We start from the raw sequence: 14,934 nt of genomic DNA, 5'->3' as shown, positions 1-14,934 counted from the left end.
CTGTGCTTTCCAGTGAATGCCCCGCCTTTAACTGTGGGCCATCAGGGGAGTGAAAAACAAACAAACAAACAAAAAAAAACTGTCTACAAAAATGTGAAAGTATCACAAACCATAGCCTACTGTATGTGAAACTAAACCTTCCATTTCACCCTCCCTCTCCAGCCGCTCAGCAGTTCAGTGCCAGTGGAAAACAGTTCACAGTAAGCACCTTCCCTCCCACAGCCTGCCTGGAAAGGAGGTCAACAAAATTCAAAAGGAAGAAAAAAAAAGAAAGAAAGAAAAAAAGAAACGGGCTTTGGGACCATCATCACCAGTGTGACTTCTCTGGTGTCAACAAATATAGCAGGATATCAGCTATATGTGGCACCAAGCAATGCCAGCTCCCAGGTGCCATGACCTTTGAGCAGATAGATCCCTGGTGCTCACTTCCTCCTCCAACCTTAACAGAAATCAATGTAGGGTAGAAGTACAAGTCAGGCAAAGTTTAAAGAAAAGCAACAGAAAAGGATAATGTACCCTAGCTAAGTGATCCCAGCTGGGAATTTCTAGCACCTCGCTCCATGTTTAGCAGGTATAATCCATTCGATGAACCCTATGTCATAAGTGACTTTATCAGGTTAAGTGGAAGCAAATTTTAGTCTAAGGCCCAAGATTATCTCGCCCATCCATTTAGTTTCAAAGAATAATTGAGATCCTTTGAGAGAAGAGCTTTTTACCCAAGGTGACGCAACCCTAATCCAAGTTGTCTTATTTTCCTCCTCCCTAAACCAGGCAGGAGGGCAAAAATAGAGTGCTTTCTCTGTGCTGCGAATTCTAGACATCAGGAATATAATGGGGTATACCCAGACCCAGTTATCAAGCAGCTTATATTCTAGAAGAGGTAGATAGACAATAACCACGTAAACAAGTAAATTAGTATACGTTCTGATAGCATTAATAATTATGAAGAAAACAGCACGCGTTGAGAGTGAAGGTACTCCTTCAGGTGGCAGTTCTCCCAAAATGTCTTCTGGAAGCCTTGCAGCATCCGTGCTGGGGTTAAAAGCAAAATCTTCTCTTTCCTCTCCTCCTGTCCCTAGTGCCCAGCATTGCTCTGGCTAACCTTAAGCCTCATTTGCACCACATATTAGGGGGTCCGGCCCATCTTCCCATCCACCCACCCACATCAGGAGCCTAAGCAGACAAAGATGATGACGACTTCTTCTTCTTCTTCTTCTTCTTCTTCTTCTTCTTCTTCTTCTTCCTCCTCCTCCTCCTCCTCTTCTTCCTCTTTTACCTCTCCTTCTTTTTGCAAACCGCAGCATTCTCTTAGAAATCACAGTAGAGGAAAGCAAGGCAGGCAAACCCAAACCACTAGGTGGGGGCGTTGGCCAGGATGCAGCACAAGTGTGTGTGGTTGCGGGTGTGGGGTGTGCCAGGAAAACTATTTTCCTGCTGTCTTAGGGGAACCGGGCAAGATGAGGAGAAGTGTTGAAAGGATGCAAAGCGGAGGAAGGCAGAAAGGAATTTTACCAGGCTGCAGGCAGCCTTTCTAAATTTCATCTCCAGGGGCGTGCAAAGGAGAAAACCACTTGCTTCTTCTCGGGTTTGGGTTTAGCGATGTAGGGAACCTGTGGCTTTCTCCAGCCACTCTCTTAAACTGCTTCGCGGAGTCCTGAACCCTGGGTGGAATCTGTGGTGGCATCTGCCACGTTTGCGCGGAGTTTGGTTTTTTCCTAGACTTTGCTTAATTAAGAATTGCGTGAACACAACAAGCCGTCATACAGAGGGGATTTAAGCGAGGGTTTAGTGGAGAACCACGTTTCATTACCTTGGCTCCCTCCTTTAGCACTTTAAAACATATAAAATACAGATGTTGCACACGGGCGCATGTGTGTGAAACACGCAGGACAGCAAAGGACCTTTAAAACAACCTCTGCTTGGATTTCCCCTACCTACAGAGGAGGGGCCCCTGGGCGTGCTACGTGCCCGAGGGAGGGAAGTCCCTTCAAGTTACGGGGAAACTCAGCCTACACAGACTCGGCGAGAGGGCAAGAAGAGGAGGAGTTGGAACATGCTGAAATGGGGCGGTAGAGCGCAGCAGCAAAGGCTATTTGGGTTGAAATCAGTTCTTGTTTAGCCACCGGGCAGTGCGCCTGCAAAAGTTAGTGTGCTCCACGCGGGTGGACCTTAAGCAGAAGCTGAGGGGGTGAAGGATAACGCTGGAACCAACGTGAAGCCTGCGATCGGACGCGAAGTCTAACGTGGTGTTGAGCTATGGAGGGACCAGAGAAAAATCGCCTCTCAAAGACACTTTGCCTAAACTAGAAAGATTTGGAAGGAATTGCTGATGCAGCGAAATGAGAGGCTGAGAGGCGCAGGTTGGAAGTTTGCGGCGTGGCGCTAGCTAGAGGAAATGCTGCGAAGAACAGCTCCTTCCACCTCCGGGAGACTACAGCAGACACCCCCTAGAACTTCACTGCGACTGGACTCTGTCTCGGCCGGAAGCCAGCCAGCCAGCAAGCCAAGGCGGGGGGGTGGGGGTGGGGGTGGTCACGTGGTCACGTGGGTCGTGCTTGCAGCATCCCGAGGGTCTTCTCTGCATTTCCCAGCAAGTGACCCTTAAGAGAGTTCCAGGCACAGGAGCAAAGAAGTAATTGTAAATTAATCTTGCCTTTGCTGCAATAACAAACAAACAAAAACAAAAAACAAAAATCAAAACCAGGACGCTCAAGCTCTGGTTGCTTTGCTCCTTTGATAGAGGAAAATGCAATCTCACACTCTTCATCTCCACTACTCGAAAAATCCACAACCAGTCCCTAACCAGAACATGTGGGGACCTGGCAAGCTACTTTTTTCAAGTCCTGCTTTCTCAATCTGTGGTCACTGTTTGTTGTTGTGGTTGTTTTACACTGCCACCCAGGAAACAGCGCATGACCGTGAGCTCTACACATCTCATGTGTGGTGGTAGCCCACTTTTGGTTCCTTTTATATTCCTCCAGTAATTATTCTTTTAAAAGTATATTGGTAATAATGAAAGTACGAGTCTTACTTATGTTTTCTTTCATGGGACTATGGAAATGTTCAGATGAATGAACATATACATACACACAGACATATGCATACAGTTTTCACAGACACCTTCTGGAGATTACCAAACCCTGTGAGGCTCAGCTCCTTCTCCATAATCATTGAGCCTACTTTGGGCCTTTGACTAGGTATCTGTGTCAGAGTACTCATGTGCTGTATTCTTAATAAGGGAATTAATGCCAAATAATAAAAATAGGTGCTTTATTTCCTAAATTCTAGGCTGGCCTAACTTAATCCCTGAGAATTAGTAACTCTGCTATGTGGTTATGTATGGATACAAATACTGTGTATCTGTATTTAAGGAAGAATGCCACAAAAAAGTGGAGCAAGTATTCATAAGTTAGACACTTTCTAATTCTTGTCTCTGTAATAACAGCCACTTTGCTTCTTTGAACAGGCATCTACAACTCATAAGTTACCTCTGGTTCAAAGCTAGCTAGCCCAGTTCCAACTAGTAGAAGAGCTAGCTCCCAACTTAATTCTTAATCACATATTTCCTGACCAAAGATCTAGATCCTGGAAGAAAATTTCTAACCTAGTGCTTAAAGTAATATAAACAGAGATTGTATGGGGGAGGGGGCATTGAATTTCTCTTTTTGGACAAACAGTGGGATTTGGCAATAATAAATCTTTGGATGGAAAACAATGCCAGTGAGCCCACCAAACTTAGAAACAATGTGCTGCCTTAATTTGGCAGATCCCTAGGCAGCTCTGTTAAGGGTGAAGTCTCTCCTGAAAAATCAAATAAAACATTTAACAATGAGGCTGTCCACTGGCCCAAGGAAAGAAGCAATTGGGTTTTGCCTTACTTTCAAAGTAGGGAAAATTACATTATTCTGAGTGATTAGTTCCAGTCTTGCAAACAAACAAACAAGAAGCAAAACAAGTCAAGCCAGTTTATGGTTTCCTCACCTGTAACTAACAAATAATTATCATCAGCCTTCCCTGAGCACCATGAATTAAGCTTTATGCTACTGGTTCCACATATGTTCTCTCATTTAATTCTTATGAAAGTACTAGCAAGTGTCATTATCATTCTCATTTTCTGGATGAAGTTGAAGCTTAGAGAATTTAAGTAAATATGCTAATATCAAATAGCTGATGAGTGATCGAACTGGTTTGCAAATCCAAGTCTCTCTAATTTCAAGGTCCAAATCTTTACCTGTAGCCTTTATACTGAGCCTGCCACATAGCTCAGCATTGGCTTCCCCTTCAATTGGGCCTGTGATTGGATCTCATCTAATCTATGAGGTAGAGTCACTGTTCATAGCTATTTAAGTCTCCAGGATAATTTTCTGTTAGGTGACCTCAAATTCTTGTGGGGGTGGTGATGGTTCTGAAAATCACATGGAAGATTGTGCACCACCATTCTGTTTAGCCAGCTAATCATCACTTCCAAAGTAGAGCTGACAGGTGAGTACATACCACATATTCTGAAGTCCATAGCCCAAACAGAAACTAGGGTATGCCCTTCCTCAAGATGCTTCTTGACTTTCTTTCTGGGTTGTATTCATTACCTTCAGGGGGTAGTTATTTTTTCTATCTCATCTACCTTTTTTTTTTTGCTTCTCCTTCTCTGCCTCATCTTTCCACAGCCTGCTCCCCCACATACACACAGTAAATAAAAAAGAAAACGATAAATTAAAGCTTTTTAAAATTGTATGAATGGAATGTATTAAATACAGTGACAGTCTCTGTGCTCAGTTTTTAACCACATTAGTTTAAATATCAGTTAGAAAAATAACCTAAAAAATTGAATTGCTTTTTTTCTCCCCTGTATGTTGAACATACTGATTTTTTCCCCTAAGTTAGTAATTCACCAAGGAAAAAGAGGCATATTCCCGGTGAGAAAATTACTCAAATCTTAACAACCAGAAATCAAGAAGTTCATCTATGAAGAACCTGCCAAAACCCGGAATATAAATAAAAATAAATTTAAATTACAATGCCCTAAGACTTCTGCACTTTATACATAAAAGAACTCCTCCTAGCATCATTCAGATCTTACTTCTTACTTTACGTACACTTCTAACATGTTTGGCTATGTGACTTCCAGGGTTCCTGAAGATTCAAAGCATTTCATTATATAAATGGATCAGAAAGTATGTCAGGTAAGCATCTGACTGACTGCAGTAAGATGCCACAACTTGTCATCATTATTGCAAAATAGGAAAATTCAGATTAAACTTTAAAAAATAGAAACCTAAAATAATGTTAATAACATTGTTATTTGTGTTAACACATTTGATAGTACAGAGTATTAATTCAGACTTTTATTGCAAGGATGGAAAACCAAATTAGTCATACCTACACAAAGGAAGGCATTCATTTCAGAGAGAGTGGGGTCTCTCAAAATCCAAAGAGTAATTGAGCCAAGGAGCTTTGGGAGCTGAAGGAATGCAACTGAGCCCTACAAACAGTCAGGATCCTGGATCATTACCAGAATTCTCGGTTGCTGTCTATATATTGGCTTCTTTCATCTGTTTCACAGCAGACAGGTTTTCTCACATTGTTGAAAATCATTTTCACCATTAATGCCTTCTGAAGTTGACTTCCTCAGCTTCATCATATTGCAGAAACAAATCTGAATCTGTTCCAAGTTCAGAAATTCTGAGAAATGGGTTCTGTTTCTGAAAAAAAAAGTAAGGAGACCATGACAGATCAATATTCTGAAAGTATCAACTGGGAAAGTTGCAAACTTTTAAAAGTTGGAAGAGTCGTGGAAGCAAGAAGAATAAGACAAACTGAAATTCCAGAAAAGTATAAGTATTTTCTGTAACAGCTAATGATTGCTGCCTGTTTTGTTTCCTTGAGGCACTTGCTGATTCTGGGCACAGGCTATGGATTAGACTTGGTCCAGGTGGAGGAATTCTACTGGGAAAAGAGAAACAAGCAGAGATTTTGATAGTCATTGGGGTCAGTGTGGCAGTTTGGAATCTAGAAGAACCCCAAATGCATGACCAGTTTTAATTGTGGACATTTTCTGGACATTTGGTTGTGGCAAAATAGAAGACTAAGGTTGTGGATAGGAAAATTCTAACAGGCAAACCGAAATTCCCCATAGTTTCAGAGTGCTTAGAAGAAAAAGTCCCTCTGGAAGAAAGAGATCTGCATTAAACATGACTGGTCTTCCCTGAGGAGACAGATACCTTCAGGCTTTCAAAGGGCTAGGATGGCAAGACCCAAAGAACAGGATGAATCACAGACAGGCTGAATCTAATTGCAAAGCAGCCTTGACTCAGCTCAGTGTCTGACTGCTGACATAGCTCTTCACACATTCTGTCTAACGTAGGGTGAATACTCCTTGGACAAAACAATATGGATTTAGAGCTTCTGAAGTCCATTTATATACAGTATCTGATTACAATTTTTTAAAAGATCCATGCATAGTGGCAATAAAAATAGGACCAATAATAATAACTGAAAAAAACTAGATCATAGAAGTAAATCCATTGGCAATGCAGATAGTAGGGTTAGCAGGAAAGAACTTTAAAATAACTATGATTAATATGTTCAGGAAAACAAAGGAAAATGGGCAAAAAAGATTAAAATTTGGAGCATTTCAACAGTGAATAAGACTCTTTAAAAACAAAATCAAATGGGCACTCTAGAAATAGACATCCACTATTTGATATTAAGTATTCACTGAATGGGTGTAATGGCACACTCAAAACAGTAACCTCATAAAGTTAAAAAAAAATGTCTAAAGTGAAGCACAGAGAGAAGAAAAGTACAAAGAACAAGAATGTAAAAATCTGAGACTGGGTCAAATAACCTAAAATACATACACAGAAATAGAAGAACAAGAGAATGGGAAACAAAAACTATTTGAAGAGATAATTTCCAAGAACTTCCAGAAATACATTTTTTGGGAGAATATATCCAACAAAGACACCTCAAATGATTAAAAGAAGCTCAAAGAATTGTGGCCAGAATACATACAAAGAAAGCCACAGCTAAGCACATAATGGCCAAACTGCTGAAACCAATGACAAAGAAAAATTCATGAAACTGCCAAAGAAAAAGACATATAACCTTCAAAGAACCACAGTAAGGCTGTAGTTAACTTGTCAGAAATTATAAAAGCCAGGAGATAATGTAATGACACCTTGTAATAGCTGAAAGTTTTTCTAAAAAATTGTCAACCTAGAGTTCCATACTTAGAATTAATATCCCCCCAAAATGGAGGGTGAAGTACAAACGTTTTCAGCCAAATGAAAGGTGGAAGAATTGGTTGACAGCTGAACAGGACTGTAGGAGGTAAGAAAAGAAGTTCTCAGGCTGAATGAAAATGATAACAAATGGAAGCACAAACTGAAAGGAGGAATGAAGAACGTGGAAGAGTATAAGTATATAAGGAAAAATAAAAGCATAGTTAACTGTGTAATAATAATGATGTCTTATAGGGTTTATAACATAAGTAGAAGTAAAATATATGACCGTAATAACATGAAGAACTGCTACCCAAAAAGAATGGGGATAAACAGAGTGAACTGTAGTAGAAGTTTTGCATTGTTAAAGAAGTGCTAAGGTGTACAAGTTTAATCCTAAAAAGTCAAGGATGCATTATTGTAAAATCTCTAAGGTAGTCATTAAAAATCAGTGCAAAGATATAAATAGAATCATACAAGTAGTTAATTAATACATAAAAGCTAGAAAAGAAGGAATAAACAATGAACCACAGGGTATAAAGAAAACAAATAGCAAGGATAGTACATTTAAATCGAACAGTATTAATAATTTCAATAAATGTAAAGAAAACATACCAATTAAATTTTAAAAATTCTCAGAAAAAATAAAAGATATTATATCTAGCTATACAGTTTTACAGAATACATACCCTGATTTAGAAAAAAAACCAAATATTTAAAAACTAAACGATGAGAAAATAGTATGTCATGTAAACACTAGCCATAAGAAATGTGGCATGGCTATTTAATAGAAAAGGTAGACTTTCCTATAAGAAACATCAATCCAATAGAAAGACATAACAATCCCAATACCATGTCCTCAAACTATATAAAACAAAATTGGATGGGACTAAAAAGAGTACTAGGTAAGTCAACAATCAAATTTAGAGATTTTAACACAACTTTTTCAGTAGCCTATAGAATGAACAGTTGATGAAATGGTAACCCATTAGTCATGATATGAAAGATATGAACAGTGCACTTGTCAATTTCAGCTAAATGATACAGAAAACATTTTATTTCAACAACTTCAAAATATATATTTTCTCCAAGGTCACAAGGAACACTTAGAAACATAGGATATATACCAGACACAAGTCTCAAATGATTGAAACAACTCTCTCATCAGTGAAGATGAATGGCTGACATATAAGCATATAAAACAACATCAATGTCACTAACCATCAGGGAAAGACAAATTAAATGTGATACCACTACACACCTACTGGAATGTCTTAAAAAAAAAAAAAAAAATCCTGGCACTATCGAGTGCTGACAAAGATGCAGAGCAACTGAAACTCTAGTTGATGGGACTGCAAAATGGCGTTGCCACTTGGGAAAAGTTTTGCAGGCTTGTTCTTTATTCAAATGTACACTGCAATTCCATTCCAAGTTATGTGCTCAAGAGAAGTGAAACTGACATGCACAGAGAAGCTTGTACACGAATGCTTATGGTAGCTCTATTCATAATTGCCAAAAACTGGGAAGAACAGAGATAGCTTTTAACCAATGAGTGAATACACAAACTGTAGTACATCTATACAATGGAATACTATTCGGCAATAAGAAAGAATCAACTATTGATTCATGCAACAACATGAATAAATCTTAAATGCATTTTGAAGTGAAAGAACACAGGCTCAAAAAACTGTATATTGCCCCCTTTCATTTCTGTGTCACTTGGGAAAATGTAAGCAGAGGAGAGGGAGGAAAACAGTTGCCATGGTTACTAGTGGTTGGTGATATTCCCACCCCCTCATGCCACACACACATGTAGCCACACAATACCAGGAGAAGGACACTTCACCTCAGTCGTATTCTTTCCACATAATCCATAACGACTGTGCAATCATGGTAAAACATCACAAAAACCCAAACTGATAGACATTCTACAAAATGCCTGAGTAGTATTCTTCAGAACACCAGGATTATGAATGATACGGAGACACTGAGGAATTGTCATAGAGCATAGGAGACCGAGGAGACATGCCACAAAAGTGCAACACAGAATCCAGCATTGCATTCAGAGACGGGAAAGGACATCAGTGGGAAAAAAATGGTATTCTACTCATTTTAATTTTTCAATTTTAATAAATGTTCATAGTTATTTTAGGTATTAACATAAGGGAAGGCTGGGTGTAGGGATAAAAGAATGATACATGCTATTTTTAAAATTCATCTGTAGGGTGCCTGGGTGGCTCAGTGGGTTGAACCTTTGCCTTCGGCTCCAGTCATGATCTCAGGGTCCTGGGATCAAGTCCTGCATCAGGCTTTCTGCTCGGCTAGGAGCCTGCTTCCCCCTCTTTCTCTTTGCCTGCCTCTCTGCCTACTTGTTATCTCTCTCTGTCAAATAAATAAATAAAGTATTTTAAAAAATTATTCTCGAATTCTTAAATTTTTTTTTAAGTTTTTAACCTATGTGTCATAGGGCTGAAGGAGTTAAGATGATGGATCAGGGGTAAGCTTCAGACTTCCTCATAACTATGTTTTATGTAGTTATGGTTTTTGAACCGTGTAAAGGTATGAGCAATTCAGAGACAATTAAAAATAAATACAAATGAAGACGTTTTCTCAAATGTATTCTTTAGCTGCTCTCCAAATTTTGCTCAAAGACATTCTTGTGGCAAATGATGCAATAATATGCACTTATTAGAAGGAAAAGTGTACACACACACACACGCACACACACACCCTCTATGTATATAACAAATAAAGTAACATCAAATGAAAAGATTTATATAGAGTCTGTGACGGAAAGTATACAATTCTTACAATGAAACACCAAAATGAAGTTTCTATCGCTACTGTTTGTGAAGTGCAAAAGTACATTGCCTTCTATGCCAACAATAGTTTAGAGATAATATAAATGCTTTGCCTTAATTAGACTCTCCTAACAAATGTTCAGTGAATGAGTCAGTGTTGTCATTCTCTGCCTCTCCTTCACAGACCTCAGATGGCCTGTTCCAATAGAAAGGAAAGAAGGATGGAGTGTATTATTTTTGTTTTGGGGGGGTGGTTGGTATGGTTTTATGGCAGCCTTTTCTTAGGCTAAAATATACTTCGAGTACATGAACTAATGAATTCGAGAAAACAAATTGGAGGGACCCAATGACCATAACAATCTCTCCATGTTTATTTACTAAAATTATATTTCCATGTTTCGCTGAGAATTCAGTGGCAAGCATGAGGTTCTGAGTCTGCAGATTTGCATTTAGTTAATTGTACAGAATACTGAAATATTTCCTTTTACTTGGGTGAGCCATTGCATGCTAACTGCACTCTACTATATGACTGAAGTTCAGATTTTAATATTTGACTGTATGTACTAGTGAGTTTTTGCTGTTAACAGGGATACTAAGGTGCTTGTGTGCTTGGTATCTCTTCTGTGATCACAGACAGCTGCTCTATTTCTCTGCCATTCAGCAGGCAGTGGTATCTCTATAGTACACTTTTTTGGTATTCTGACCATCTCAATTTACATGAATTTAAAATCCATTTGCCTCCAAAAAAATTGAAGTAGGATACTTCATTTTCCTGTCTTCTGCAATTATTCCACGTGCTTAGTGAAAACTGCAGTCACAAGGTAGGCTAACTCACATTATCTTTAGTGCCAGGGTACTTAATGGCCATGATTTACTCTGTGACTTTGTCAATACCAAATCTATCTATGCTCTCCTCAAGTTTGACTACAAAGCTGGGTTCTTTATAAAACTCTAACTTCCTTCTGTAGATTTATAGACTGATTTCTAACACAGGGTTATGGAAATAGCAAATGTTTTTCGTCAGTATTTCTCACGCTGTAAAGATTATTTGATTGGATCATTCCATCTGATTTTTATTTTATTTTTTTTTAAAGACATTTATTTATTTACTTACTTACTTATTTACTTACAAGAGAACAGGGGGAGGGACACAGAACCCAACAATGGCTTGAATCCCAGGTCCCTGAGGTCATGACCTGAGCTGAAGTCAAGAGTCAGATGCTTAACCAACTGAGCCACCCAGGTTGCCCTGATATGTTCTTTTTTTTAATCTTGAATGAAAAGTTCTAGATCAAAATGATGATTTCTCTGGTTGGAAAATTTTACTCTCCTCCCAAATTTGTGTCCTTACTACTCTTTTTAGACTACATTTCATCATGTCTTGGTCTCTTTGTGTCCTTAGTGAAAAGGCATTTTTTTCCTAGATGTTTTGTTTGTTATTGTTGTTATTGTATTTGCTTTTGTGTGAGAACATGTGTGTTGAATTCTTTGTATCGCTAAACAAGAACTGAAAGATGAAGAATTCCTGAGTACTTTGAATCTCATATGTAAATTTGGTTATCTTTTGGATGTGATATTTTATTAATATCAGGATGTTGGGTTTACAACAGACCTAAATGAAATAAAATTTAAGTATTTAAATATTCATCTTAATGGAGCTTCAGGAGCCCTGGTCCCACATGTCTGCTTGAGGGCTGAGGAACGTCCTGTGGCCCAGACCTTCCCTACTCAACTGTAACATTTTCACAACACACTTTTTGGGAGGCTCTGGTTTTGTATTCTCATCTATTAGTTAATTTTCAAGAATCAGTGGATGTGAAACGTTTCGATGTTCCTATTAAAAATGCTGGTTCATTCACAGGAAACGGCCTCAACCAATCAGAACAGACAATCTAACAGAAGCAGGGTTTTGGAGGCCCACTGAGACACTGTAGAGAGATCTCAGGATTCCCTAGAGGAGGGGACTGAGTGGCTGTGGTAGAAGAGGACCCCACTCAGTGGGCTTAGATGAGAACTAGCATCTAATGTGGAAGTGTATCATATTTCATTCAATCTAAGAAGCCATCAGTGGTAAAATGAACCTTTATTTTATGTACCACTAAAAAAAAACTGCTACTGATCAATTTGTCACAATCCTTTCTCATTATTTAGAGTTTTTATATCATTTGATTGAAAGAGCTCTTTCAGACATATTGAACCATAGTTTTTTTTTTCATATGTCACTTTCACAGGTACATCCAGATAACTAAAATTAACTTGAGAAGGTGTATTCCTGAAATCTCTTTACATCAAGAATTCCTGCCTTCTGAATCACTTTCAACATGGTCATCAATTTTCATATTGTCCCACACATCATCATCTGTGTCACTCAGAGCATTGGTAATATAATATTTTTTATAAGAGTCTTCACTATTATCTCTGCTATGTTTCCCCAAAGCAGTACTTTACCAGCTTTTTCTCAAGACGCATAAAAATAGTATAAAACGTGATAACCATAACTATACAATACACCAATAATTATAAAATATACAATAATTGTAAAATACAGCCTTATTTCAGAGATGTGCAAATGTAAAAAAAAATCATTATTTTATCAATATTCAACTTGATAAAATATGATAAATTCAATGTTTGACAGATCACATGACTACTATCAGCTTTGCCTGCATATTCATTATAGTCGGTGTTTACATATGCATTTTGTGTAAGGATATCAGAATATTTTTCAAATATTAATAGTACATATACTATTCATAAACATTTAAAACCTGTAAGTGATATTATGGCTAGTTGAAAAGTTTGACAAAGATTAAAATTTCATTGTTTATCTGCAAAGAGCCAGAATAAATATTACAAAACAAGAGAAGTTAGATCTAGGGATACCTGGTTGGCTCACTGGGTAAGCATGTGACTCTTGATCTCAGGGTTGTGAGTCTGAGCCCCACATTGGCTGTAGAGATTGTTTAAAAAAATAAAATCTTTGAAAAAAAAGAGAAGTTAGATCTAATTTGTACATTATTTTGTAAGTCTTAATTCTGGTAACCTTACTCCTTGAGAGTGAATTAGAAAAAAAAATACAAATTTTTTTGGATTTCTAACAACAAGAACTATTGTTATTAAATACAATAGCATAGAAAGGATTTGTTTGCAAGAAAAGGAAGACAATTTGAGAATTGCTAGATACATTCAAAGGATGTGTAAGAGTGTGGAACTAAGGTGAGGGAGGGGTCAATGGAAGGAATGGTTTATTCTGAAGCCAGAGTTCTAAAGAGTTTTGGATGAGGAAAGAATATAAGAAAGATTTAAAGATTTTATTTATTTATGAGAGAGAGAGAGAGAGCAAGTGTGGGGAGGAGGCGGGGCAGAAGGAGAAGGAGAAGCAGGCTTCCAGTGTGGGGCTCCTATTGCTAGGCTCAGTACCAGGACTGGAAAACCATGACTTGAGCTGAAGGAAAAAGCTTAACAAACTGAGCCACCCAGACACCCCAAGAATGTAAGGAAGATTTAAAACATTAATACATAAGTCTAATTAAGAAATTTAAAAAAAATAAATTGAGAAAATAAATTGAGTATCAATTAAGAAAAAACAGCAATGCCACAGTATATTGAGTCAGTGATAAAAATACAGAAATTAAGAATACCATAGAAGGTAGAAAAGAGAAGAAAGAGATGAAACAGAGTAAATAAAGATGATGAAAACCAATGGGTATTATGAAGAAAGACAGCAGAAGACATGCAATAGTCAATAATACCAATGTAGAAAATGTCAATGCATTCAAGAAAATATAAGTGTACTTATTAAAAATGCTTATAAATTCTAGACCAATTAATGATAAAGGACATACATATAAATACAGCCTATCACGTTTCTTTTATTTCTAGGATAATTTTTTATCATCCTGTAAGACCTGATGCAGAGAAAAATAAAGCCTGTTGCATTCAGCAAGGGGAACAGAGCAGCTAGATGTTTCTTTCTTCAGTATTTCATCACCCGAAGATGGTACATGTCTGCAGAATTTCGAGAGAACAAGCGTTCCCAAACCAGATTTCTATACCCACCCAAATTGCAATTCAACATTGTTATGTAAAAGAAAATGAAGACCACCTTAGATATGCAAGAAATTGTACATTTTAAAAGAATATCAAAGTTATATTCAACTGAAAGTTTTAGAAGAATATGTGCCAAATGTTAACCATTGATGTTCTTTGGGAGGCAGAATTACAGATGATTGTCACTTCTTTATTGTCTTTTGAACTTTTTTTTCATGTGAAAGTATGATTTGTTATAATTTCCAAAAGTAAAAAATAAAGCTATTTTTATTTTTGGAAGATATTCATTAAGCACCTTTCACAATGTAGTAATTACATTACTACATAGTCCTCATCCTCAGAATTTACATAATATTACATCATAAAGATATTATTTACAGGGGGAAAAATCAGTTCAAATTTAACAGTTGTTGAAATTACACTCTATTTTTTAACCCAGGGTAAAATCTGCATGCCAAAACATAACTGAAACTCTATTTAAGTAAAGAGTGCTTACATATAGATTATGCTGAAGTATCTAATTTGTAAGCTTTTTAAATGTCTAGAGGAAGTTTTATCCTTATGTGGAAATTATAGCAAGCATATGGATGTAAACTGAGCAGAATTAGGTTTAGTTTATTCCCAAACATGGAAAACGTACCAAAATGACAATGTTAGTCTACAGAAACACGTTTTAAACATGTTTCCTCTAGTAGATTATGAGCAAAACACTAATTATAACCTGGTTCAACTTTTAATATCTTTAGTAATGTTTGCTGTGCATCTATGGCCTTCTAATACTTTTAAAAAAATTGTGTTTAGTAATTGTAGCATATCTTCTATGTGTAGCCTAGAAAATATGCAGCTTGGAAAATGTTTCCAGA

Source organism: Mustela erminea, chromosome 4, assembly GCF_009829155.1.
Source record: "Mustela erminea isolate mMusErm1 chromosome 4, mMusErm1.Pri, whole genome shotgun sequence".
In the NCBI taxonomy this organism is placed as follows: domain Eukaryota; kingdom Metazoa; phylum Chordata; class Mammalia; order Carnivora; family Mustelidae; genus Mustela; species Mustela erminea.
The sequence above is the reverse complement of the archived record's forward strand: the minus strand, read 5'-3'. Positions refer to the sequence as shown.